The sequence below is a fragment of the Octodon degus genome, unplaced genomic scaffold (genome assembly GCF_000260255.1).
Source record: "Octodon degus isolate 3935 unplaced genomic scaffold, OctDeg1.0 scaffold00004, whole genome shotgun sequence".
NCBI lineage: Eukaryota > Metazoa > Chordata > Mammalia > Rodentia > Octodontidae > Octodon > Octodon degus.
Window position 1 is genome coordinate 13836172 of NW_004524580.1, and position 11799 is coordinate 13847970.

The 11799-nt window shown below is 35.9% G+C and overlaps 1 protein-coding gene across 4 annotated transcripts in view; it reads right to left on the bottom strand.

Annotated features, from left to right (window-relative positions):
- Rassf9 (Ras association domain family member 9) overlaps positions 1-11799 on the bottom strand; it is a 28706-nt gene that overhangs the window by 6548 nt on the left and 10359 nt on the right. The window contains exon 1 of one of the 4 annotated variants that reach the window (XM_023716273.1): positions 6707-6733. The exons of the other annotated variants lie outside the window; for them this stretch is intronic. The gene's annotated coding sequence lies outside the window, so the exon portion shown is untranslated. Of the gene's footprint in view, positions 1-6706; positions 6734-11799 lie in introns of those variants that run through there. 4 annotated transcript variants of the gene reach the window in all.

The window sequence follows — 11799 nt, forward strand, 5'->3', positions numbered from 1 at the left end:
TGCTTTAGTAGATTTTATTGCACATTCTAAACACCTGTTAGAGTAGGGTGTATAATTAAAATTATATAATATTCAATTATAGCATTTCTCACGTACATACTATTGTATGTGTGCTTTTAAATTATTTAGCGATAGCAAATATATGCAGTTCTCACAGATACATTCTACTTTATTGCTTCTGTCTTGTTAATTTAAAAGTAATTTTAATATTATGTACGTTTAAAAATCCCTCTCAGGCTGGAGATATCTCAGTACAATAAGCACTTGCCTGGTAAGCACAAGGTCCTGAGTTCTATCCCCAGTACCACAAAAAAAAATCTGTCTCTCTCTCTATATATAGAGAGAGGATCACTACAAGAGAGTAAACATATTGCTAGAGAATGTATATTTTAATTTCTAAATCTTTTCCTCTGAAACAATGAGGTTCATTTGTAAATATTTACAAAATTATACAATGGGAAGAATTAGAATTAAGAGTGAAATTTATGATGTTATATTGACCAGCACTAACAAACATTTTGCATTCTGATATTATTTTTTACTGTTGTGTATCCACCACTGTAATTCTAGCATGTAGATGCCTTCCATTTCTCATATGTTTGCTGAAAATACAAATGAAACAATAAAGACATTTTAAAAGTTGTGGGAAACACATTATGTAGATATAGTTATTAACAATATATTTATGTGCATTAGTATTTAATACAGAGATAGGTATAGTATTATTAGTATTTTTACTCATTAACATTATTGAACTTAAAATAGATAATATGAGTTTGCAACTATTTTTTAACCTAATCCACAATATTTTTTCACTTATTTCAGTTTTTTTGCATGTACAATGTCAATAAAAGCAATACTTTCAACATAATCTGTTACCTAGAAAGAGATACTTTAAAATTGCTTAGTATGTACTCTGGATAATATATGAACCAAAAATGTTTTTAATCTTCAGATTGATAATTCTAATTTTGAATCAGTTTGTGTTAACATGCCATATTTCTCTAAAAGAAATCCCTAATAATTCTTCTGCAACTTCTTCTTCTTTTTATTTTTTATTTTTATTTTTTGGCAGAACCGGGGATTGAACTCAGGCCCTTACATTTGCAAGGCAAGTGCTTATTCGATGGAGCCATCTCCCCAGCACCCTTCTACAACTTCTTAATTTTTCATATTTTGCCTTTTTTTAATATTGTCACCATAAATTAAGAGGCTGTGTATGCTAAATAAAACTATCAACAAAGTGTTAGCCTCACACATGTTATTTTTTATATTCCGCTGGAACAATAATGTACAGTTGAATATGAGACTTTTCCACTGACTATTATGAACAGGAGCTTAAACTTTTCTCCATTGGTGGTTAATTTTCATGCCACAAAATAAAGATCTGAAAAACAGGAGGATCACTACAAGTCCAAACTGCATAGTTGAGACCCTGTGACAACCAAATACATTAAAAATAAATAAATACTGGTACTCTGAATAACTACCACGAAGACAGCACTATGCAAAGTATTAATTATTGTAACTGTCCTAACTAACCTGTTTTGAAACTGTCTCATTGCTATTTCTTTCTCATCGAAATTAATGAACAGCCAAAAAATAAATAACAATAAGTAAATACAAAATAAAATCAGTGACAAAATTATTTTCTAAAATATACTCAAACACAATACTGTCCATGAACAGCAGGGTGGAATCTCCAGATAGGTGCAGAAGTACTTAAAACTTAGGAAGTAGTTTTCCATCCAGTTGACATACAATTTCTTTCTTTCCTGTGCCCTGGTCGATGGCATGCAGTACTAACACAATCCAGAAATCATTATAACAATTATAAGTAAAACAATCTTTCCCTGCTGAACTTCTACAGAGTAAGGCTTCAGGCTCGAGGACTGGGGTTGCAGCTGGGTGGTGGAGTGTTTTCCCAGCAGGACAGGAAGGTCCTCAGTTTAATGTCCAGCAACACACACACACACACACACACACACACACACACACACACACAGGCTTCATGCCTCAAATTTGAACTGATTTTTCTGAGTGCAGTACTGAGGTCTTTGCACCGAGCATTATCCCAGACCTTGTGTTACTGTTTTATTTTAAGCTAAGGACTCATTAACTCCCTAAGTAGCTCAGGCTAGGTTCAAACTTGCTGTCTTCCTGCCTCAACCCCCCAGAGTGCTGAGATCATAGATGGGTGCAACTACCCCTGACTAGAATTTGAACTTTTTCAGGTCCAGATGTTGGCACCATCCAGGCATTGGCACCAAGGAAACCTCTGTCAGACTGAAAAACAAAGGCCTGTGCATTTTGGAAATATATCGGATTCCCAGCCACCTGCCAAAAGACAGGTCCCTGTTTCCTCTCTAGTACCATACTACAGTCTTTAAACAGAAGAGTCCCTCAGTGTCCCTCTTCCAAAGCAAGTTATTTTTTCCCTCTTCAAGAGATATTTGGCAGTGGGTCGGGATGTTTTCCTCTTTGACATCGAGGTCTGGATATACTACAGTCACTGAATGCAAGGAGGCCTGTAACATAAATATTGTACAATGCGCAAAGCAACCCCTTGTAGCAAGGAATTGCCTTGCCAAAATGTCAATATCTACTCGGTTGTAGAATTCTTTTGTGGATTTAAAACAATAATCTTTCATCACAGTTTTTCCTTTAACCATTTTTCTTGTATGTTCTGTGGAACCTAATAGTAAAACCTATGCAAAAAACAGAAGCATATAGTTCATTAAAAACTATAGAGTTCTAATAAAGAGCAAGTTCTTTATAGATAAAGATTTATAGAGTTTAAAGAAAGTTTGGCCAGGGTCCGGCCAAATAGCTCAGTGGATTAAAGTGCCTCAAAGCAGACGCATGGGCCCGCGGTTCAACCCCTGGGCCTGCCATGCTGGCCCTGACCCTGAGCCACGCCGACACAGTATTTGACACTGGACTCGGTCACGCATGCCTATAATCCCAGCTCTTGGGAGGTTGTATAAAAGGCTGATCGCTACAAGTCTGGTCTAGTGGTGAGACCCTCAACACCCTGGAGACCAATCCCTAAAATACAAATAAATAAATAAATAAAGTTTTCCGAGAAGCAAAGCTTTATCCATAAATATTGTGAAATCCAAATGTATAGGGCAGCAAAATGGAAAGAATAGGTTTTACTTTGGTCTTTATTTACACTTTCAGTTTCTTACATTAGTGAAAAAATGCAGTATTTACACACGTGTATAATTTATTTCACATGAGCGTATAGTCTCGAGATGCATCCATTTATCTAGAAGTGTCTGAAGTTTATCTTTCTTTGGGGGTACGTGGTATTCCATTGTATAAAAAAAAAACTGTATCTTCTTTAAAATGTAATATATTCTGCATTATTAAAACTAGTATGTTTCTGAAGTATGTTAATAAAAATGCCAGCATTTAGTGAATGCTTAAAACTCCTTTAGTCCTCTTCCCAATTAGATGTATATTTATGTTCATTTTACAAATGAGAAATATACAAGCAATTTCACAGATATAATATCTGTTTAAATTGAAGTTACTAATATCTTCCCAATGGCACTCTTTTTGTTGTTATTGTTACTGGGTATAACCTAGGGGTGTACATTGAGTTCAATTTGTTTTTAATTCTTTTTGTTTTCTTTTTCTTTTTTTCATTTCTTTTTCTCTTTTTTTATTTTATTTATTTTGTTGTTGTTGTTGTTGTTCTCACTAGGTTTTTGCCAAGTTGTCCACAAGGGGCTTGGACGCATTACTTTCCTGCCATACTTTCTCAAATGCTGAGGTTACAGATGTGCACCATCATATCTGGCCAAACCACTTTTTGGTACATGTGCTGTTAAATGGACTGATTATCACTCATTTAAAATTTTTTCGAGGAATATACCTAGAATTTAATTTTCCCTTTTAAGTAACACATACTGTAATAGTGTGTAATAAGCACCATGTGTGATAATTTATGCAATGTTCTGGGCTTACTAACAGAGATTTAGTTAGCCCTTAATAACTTCTACTCCTCTTTTGGTTTCAGCAAGACTAATACAAAGGTAACAGCCAGATGGTTATATAAAGAACACAACCTCAGTTCCATGTTTGTAAATATTAGCACTACAGTGTGGATAAATACAGACACAGCATTTAAACATTTAAAGACAAAGTGATAGTAATAAATGTCCCCGTTAGTTTTAGAATCCAAAAAACTGAAGAAAACTAACTTGCTCAGTTCCTTTTCTGCCATGTTCATGTGTTGATGTTAATAAGCTTGGAAAATAGTTGACCAGCACATGGTCAACACACGTTCTTCAACTTGTTCATTTCTATGTCTACAGCTATATTCACCTTGCAATGATGAAGCAGAATGGTTGAGAGAAAGAGAGGTCCTAGACCACACTAATCCTGAAGAATTTGCTGTTTGGTCTTTCAAAGAACAGGTTCATGTCCTCACGGTAAATACAGTGAAGTTCTTTAAGGGTTCTGAGGGCATTTGAAATGCTAATATTATCCTACAAAACAGCAAGAAAAGGAAAAGGGATTCTCAGGTAAGCTACTTCCCCAACTTATTTGACATCTGGATATAGCAACTTAGAAAGTTAATGATGTCTGTGAAATATTTTCAGTGCACAAATTCAGCTATTTTCTTTATAATGTGACCTGAAACATGCCATTTATTTTCTTTAGGCCTACTATATTTAATACCAAATGAAAGTCATTCATGTAGTTTAGACAAATTATATGCACATATTTATGTAACAATACGTTGTTATGTATAAACATGAGGCTATAAAATATGATGGGTTTTTTATTAAAATATTATAAGTTTTTAAAAATCACATGTTGATTAACAATCTATAAGAGGATTGTAGGCCTTATTTATTTTGTAGAGAATTCTTCAGTTAAGTTTCAATGAATTCTAATGTGTGAGACACTCCTCACATGCTCACAGCCTCTAAGAGATAGATGGACTGTTTAGCTCTGTTTAGTATGCTTAAGAGTGACCTCCTCAGGAAAACAAAAGAAACTTTAAAGAAAATATGTGATCATTGGAACATAAATAGCAAGCTACATAATAATGTTCATTTCTTTGTTTAAAATGTGCATTCATATGTACACAAGCACAGAAAAAAAAAACTTGTAGGAAAAATAGTTTAAACAAAATTAGGATTAACAATACAGGCAAACAGGAAGCACTGAATCATCACTAACATTTTTCACCAACACTGCTCATCCAAAAAGGAAAAAAAAGGACTTTTACCCATAAATAACACAAATCTTCTGTAGGTCACCTACACCCATTGAGTCATTGTTTTGACAGGTGAAGAAGTGTTTGATGTAGTAGCGAAGTAGTAGTTTCTTCCAAATACAAACCATTAATACTATTTGAAAATTATTTTTCCTTCGGAAAATTAATTAATATATAAAATAGAACAGGCACAATTTAATGAATAAAAAGAAAGCTATGAAATATTACCCCTCAAGGTTAGAATGTGGTTTGTGTGTGTACTTACTAGTTTTATGCTCACGTAACTCTGGTGTAATTTTCTAGGAAGGAACAGTGTAAATCACTCATGCAGGATGAAAGCGGCCCTCAACATTCCACAGTTGCAGGGGCAAGAGTGCACATTCCCACGGAGTGAGAGGAGGGAAGGGAATGTGTGAAGAATGTGTCTTGGAAGCTACTGGTGGCTAAGTAAGCTGAACCCATAGTTCAGATTCCGGAAATTGATTATTATCAAAATGTAAATATTTAACATGCAGCATTTACCAGATGAATTGCTGAGAAAACATCTAATCTCATTGGAAATCCTAATGTTTACTTCCTACTGCTGGTACCTGGCAGGTAATTGAAGGCTTCCTTACTGCCTTGTATTTATAGAGAAATTTTTCATAACAACAAAGCATATATATTAAAAGGAAAGATACTTAGTCTGGATATTAAATGATAGCTATCAGTACTTCAACTAGTAACATTAATTTTCTTCTTGATAACCAAACCATAATTGGTTTTGTCATCATAGAAGAAGGTGTTTCCTAATAGTAATTGTAAGCTGTGTCTGACTGCAGCTATCTGATCCTTACTCTAGATGTGTATCCAGAGATAGGCAGGCCTATTTGACTGACACCAGAAATATTAAAGCAATTGAGTGATCCACTAGGATAGATGAAAACCACCAGGTAAGCTCCTTTATCCCTGCTTTCCATTGTCTGAAGAAAATCTGTAAGAAGTTGCAATAAAATGACTTCATTTGGAAGCTTCACTTAATAATCAACTTCTCAACATTCATAGAAAACACATTAGCTAAAAGAGCAACTGCAATTTAATAATTTGAAAAAAAAATAGAGCACATGAAAGCCTGTTTTCACACTTCCTGTTAAGGAAAAGGACAGATACTGAGCAACACTAGTGGAAAAACAATAGTCGCCTACATTAAATGTATACATACATGTGTTGAACTCTTTAAGATGCTTTCAGCTTTTCTCTCTCTTTTACTAGGACTTTGGTATCATTTGCACTTCCTTAAACCCTGAAATCTTGTACCTTTTCCTCTACTCTTTTTCACTACCTTGTCAAGTTACAACCACCTTCACTTAGTCATGTATTTCCTTCAATTATCTTTCCTCACCTACTTTATTAGCAACCCACAGACACTGTCTGCTGCATCATTTCGGCAACTCTTTACCTTATCACAAAGCAAGTGCCACCCCCACTTACCCAACTAGATATCATTCTCTTAGAGTTACCAGGGTGCTCCTACGTGACAAACTCAATGACCCTCTTCAGAACTGATCTGACTTGATTCTTTCAATGTGTTGTGACCTCTTCACATTCTGGTTCTTACTTCTGTGATGCCGTAGAAACTCCTTAACTCTTCTAACTTCTTTTTCCAAGTTCCCTTATGAACCTTCTTTCATATATTTCAGAGACATAGGTGTCATTCAAGATCAGATTATTCTGGAGGCAAATTCTATATAGCTCTTCTCCAAGAAAAGGTGTCTCTTGATTCACCCCTGGAGTAAATTCCAGGACTTGCTGAGACCAAAGGAATATGGCAGACACTGTGATGCAAAGTTCTGGAGTTCAGGCTTCTAGAAGGCTTGTGGTTTCTGCTTTTCTTTAGGGAATTTTGTCCTGCGCCTACTGCTTGATGAAAAAGCCTGTGAGGTGCTGTAATATGGAAAGAGGCCCAGCCACCTTGGCTGTCCTGTATGAATGGAGGTCGTGACCAACCTCCGGCTCCTGGGAGTCCCTAATGGCCTAAGCAGAACCACCACCCTGCCATGGTAAACATTGCATTGTTCTTTTCACTCACTAATTAAGGGCATGTTTTATTGTACAGTAAATAACTAATTCAGCAGGTCACCCACAGGTTTGTTGCTGTATCTGATTTCTTGTTTTGCCAGACAGTCACTGCTGGTGACCAGATTAAGATCCATGATATCAACCAACGCATTATGATAGTTTTCAAGTTTCTATAATTTTGCCTTCGGCTCTCAACACATATTTCCAATTTTTACTTGATATTCTTATTGGTATTATCCAGACAGTTTCTTGATACCACTTGATATCTATTTTTGTATTACTTAGAAGGATGTGTCAGATTTGACACATCAGAACTAGTTAAGTATCTTTGACTGTCTTCATGCTCTACTCTGCCTCTCATGGCTTCACAATGTCAGTCTGTCTATATTCTTTCCTCTGTCTAGCTCATCTCTCTTAGCAACCTCTCACTATCTCTGTCTTCTCTTCTATGTGACCCAAGTGTCTGTTCTGTTATCTGTCTTCACTACTGCAGGTCAGACAGCTGTTTTACTATTGTTGTTACACATGGTGTTATGCTGTCACAGAAATCTTGTCACCTCTGTGACCCACAAGATTATTAGACTTCTGTTGTCTTTAACTGAAAGTTTGGGTTTACACCTCACTTGACTATAATCTTTATATGATTAGCAAGAACATTCTAAATCAATACCTCCCTACACTCTTGCCTTCTGTTTCTGTCTCTGCCTCTCTCTGTGTCTCTGTCTCTCCCTTCTTTCATCCCATCTTGTCCCCCTCCTCCCCTGTCTTTCTTTCCCCTGATCCTAGGACTCCTTCCAAAATCTAACTCTTCCAACTCTTAGTCAAAACTTCTTTAACGTACACATTGACTTGGCATTCCTAAATTCTCGCTGATCTCTGAAAAATGTGATGTATTGTCACTTATTGCCACGCTGATTGCTAGACTGGATAGGACTACATTTTCTAAGTTTTGAACCTCAGCTTTTTGACAAGTATTTTTCTTGTCCTGGAAAACATCTTGTTCTTCTTTTTTAGTTGATTCTTATTCATCTTCAAATGTTGCTTTCCCTAAGAAAATTCTTAGGTATTAAGTAACTCCACTCCCAAAAGCCCAAATAAAAAATGATCCTTATCCTATGTGCTGCTGTGTACCATGGACACACTTGGGCACAGCACTTTCCATTTTGTACAATGTTTACACTTTTATTAGTCTGTCAGTAATATCCTAGTCTGGTCTTTCACTTCTAAAGCCTAAAAGCCTTATAAAATAATGTTTTTTCTTTCTTTTATAAATTTATTTTAGTGGAGAATTGTGAAGAATGGGTTGGGGGAGGAAAATAGAGAAAAATTCTCAATTATTCATTTAGATCAAATTTAGGGCTGAATAGGAAGACCTGGTGGTTATAGTTGAATATCAACTCTTCCATAAATAATGTCTTATGGAAATTTCATTTGCGCTTTACTGCCTGCTGTCTGTAAGCGTTTTCACACTACAGAGACAGAGCAGAGGCAGCAGGGAGATAGTAGCTAGGAAATACTGAAGTTTTTATTATGTGGCTTTTTGCACAAAAAAGTCTGTGTATTCCTGACCATGATAATTAAACTGCATCACATTGTAAATCTAAAATGTGTTTTTAAAATAATAAAGCATTTCTTCAACCTCAATACTTAATGATCCTATAGACATATTGTGTATTAAGTTCTCTGGGAGATAAAAAGACCAAAATAGGTGAACCTTACACTAAAGAAAATTGCAATCTAGGGGAAGTTGTGGTGATGTTTGTAAGCACTTTCATCCAAAGGTAATAATTAAAGCATCATTAAAAGGCTGACTGCTTCCTGCAGGTTGAGTGGGATGCGCAGTGGATTAGTCACCCTGAGGGCCCTGACTGGAAGCCAGTGTGCTTTCCTTTAAAGCCCCGTTCCAGGTGCAGTGTGCTCCACGTGAATCAGTCCTACGTGGCTGCGAGTGGGGACGAGAGTGGGCTGTGTGAATGACAGTTTCATGGTCTCCTCTCAGGTGCAGGGTGTCCAAACACCAGGTGTTTACACGTGGGATATTTAGGAACATCTGAATGACATTGAGTTTTCAGTCATTTACCTGATGTTTTTCCCTCTCCAAAATTGTCCTTGATAGTTTTGAGATTTCTGTAGTGTAGTGACACACTTCCATCCAAAGTTACTCAGAACTAAGACTGTAGATAGACATCACTGATTCTTTTATTCTGTACTGATACTGCCACTCTCCTTCATGTTCCATAAATTCTACCTCTGTGGTGGCTTAATTTTACCTGTCTTCACATCTGATGTAAGATGTCTCTTTATCTCTTCCATAACTGGCCCACTTATATTCTTTCTCTACTCTATGAACGTTTCTTAAGCATTTCTTTTTGTTGATCTTTACGTATGATATTTAATAATGAGGTCATATTCTTGCTTGAAGACCTTTCTACTGCAAAACAAAATGAGCAAAGCAATCTCCTTGAGCTTCCCCAATCAATATTGGTGTAATTTCAAATGTTTTGCTTTTGTTCCTATTTCTCCTTTATCTGAAATGTTCTTCTTATTTTCCTGTACCCAAATCCTTCATCTCACATAGGGTTTAATTCTGCAGGTGTTTCCTGAAACCTGAAGGAATAATACCCTATCTTTGTTACCTAACATACCACTCCACCTCTATGTCTAGTCATGAGTTTCAGGCACCAGAATTACACTGAACACTTTCACGTGGATACTTCAAAGTCTGAAACTTAACAGGGTCAAAATAGAACTTTTCCACGCACTCCCCAAAGCTACTCCTCTACCGATTTCTCCATATCTATTCACAATTGTTCAAGTCAAGAAGTTCAGAGTCATCTTTCATCTCTCATTTTCTTTTACTCATTGCAAATTTCTACTTTCTCAGAGGATCTGTGTTGTCACCCTGTCTCCTCCTCCAGAGTCATCAAGCAGTCCTCAGCTTTCTCTAAGACTGTTGCAAGAACTTCCCTCTGGATTCCTTGTTTCCATTCAGCATTCTGCTTCACTTAACTTTCTCCATATCGTAGCCAGCTTGACTTTAAAGAAACATAAATTCAACCATACAGTCCCCTGTAACTGCCCTCTCATGTATTCAAAGTACAACAAACAGTCCTTATAATCTACCAGCAATATTTCAGTGCAGTGACTATATTTTCTGTGTTTTTACTCCGAAGTATCTTTTTTACCGTACTACTCTACACTCTTTTCATTATACCACTCTTCTTTCTTATAACAGTCCTCACTTACCTAAAACTTCTTATTTATTGTTTTCCTGTTGTCTGAGTCACTAGGCTATACTCACTACTGCCTTTTTCAACCCTGTATCACTGGCTTCTTGAGGAACATGTGGCAAACATTTCAAGGTGAATAGATATTTGTTGCTTAGCACATGAATTTTCTTATGGCACATTTAGATTGCTACTTTTATTTTAATTTATATGCAAGTCACAAATCTGACAGAATGGCAAGACTCATCCATGATTTATTTTCAATGTGTATTTATCTATATGTCTGTTTATCTGCCTATCTATCTGTCTGTCTGTCTAATGGTTAGTAAAAATTAGGCAAAGCATTATTCTATTTAAGCCACCATTTTCTTTAATTCTCTAAATTCTGATAACAGAAACTTCTATTTAAAAGGAGAGCTACTAGAATGATTACATTTTAAGAAAATTAATTTTCTAAAATTTATTAACTGCTATAACAGTCCTAGGAAGAACTCTTGAAAATCCAGTACTAGAGTAGAATAGCAGTCAAGAAAGAAACAATGATAAACACTTTCTAGTCTACTGCTATGATCTGTTTACTCTCCTGACCAAATAATAGAGACTTACAACAGTCCACTAAAGCTTTTTAAGTTCTTCTCTAAAACTCTGTACAAATCGCATTTTTCCCATGTGAATGCAGTTATTACAGGTCTAGTCCATGGGAATCACCATAGTTTTTCAACAGCACCTCAGGTCTTATTTGCAGAGCAAAAATAGCTGTCTCTACTGTGAAAGACTATGGTCTTTGAAAACAGATGCTGTCTTACTGAATGCTAAATTTACTCAGTGAACTATAATTTCAGGGAATTCTAGTGGCTTAAAAGAGATCAGCACTAGAGAAACAAAAGGCATCAGCGGTGTCTGTAAAACATCCCAATCATTGATTGAGGACAGAAAGAACAAAACATTCACCATGGTGGTAAATAGGTTTCAGCCACAAAACTTCTATTAATCACAACCCATAACTAGTGAGCATGAAAACATGCCAGGGTTGGTTGGACCATTGTGCACACTAAGTGAAATTAAAGTGTAAGACTCACAAAATGGAAGTAAAATTCAATTTCATAATCTAATATATTGACCATTTTAACATGATTATTGGGTTTAACAGTAACTAAATACAGATGACTTTAAGTGTTACATAAACACATCAATGACTTTTTCCTAAACACTTCTTTTCTCATCTAAGTTGTAGAAAACTTTTCCACCAGTCTAACCACAATTGTAGATTTTGGCCAA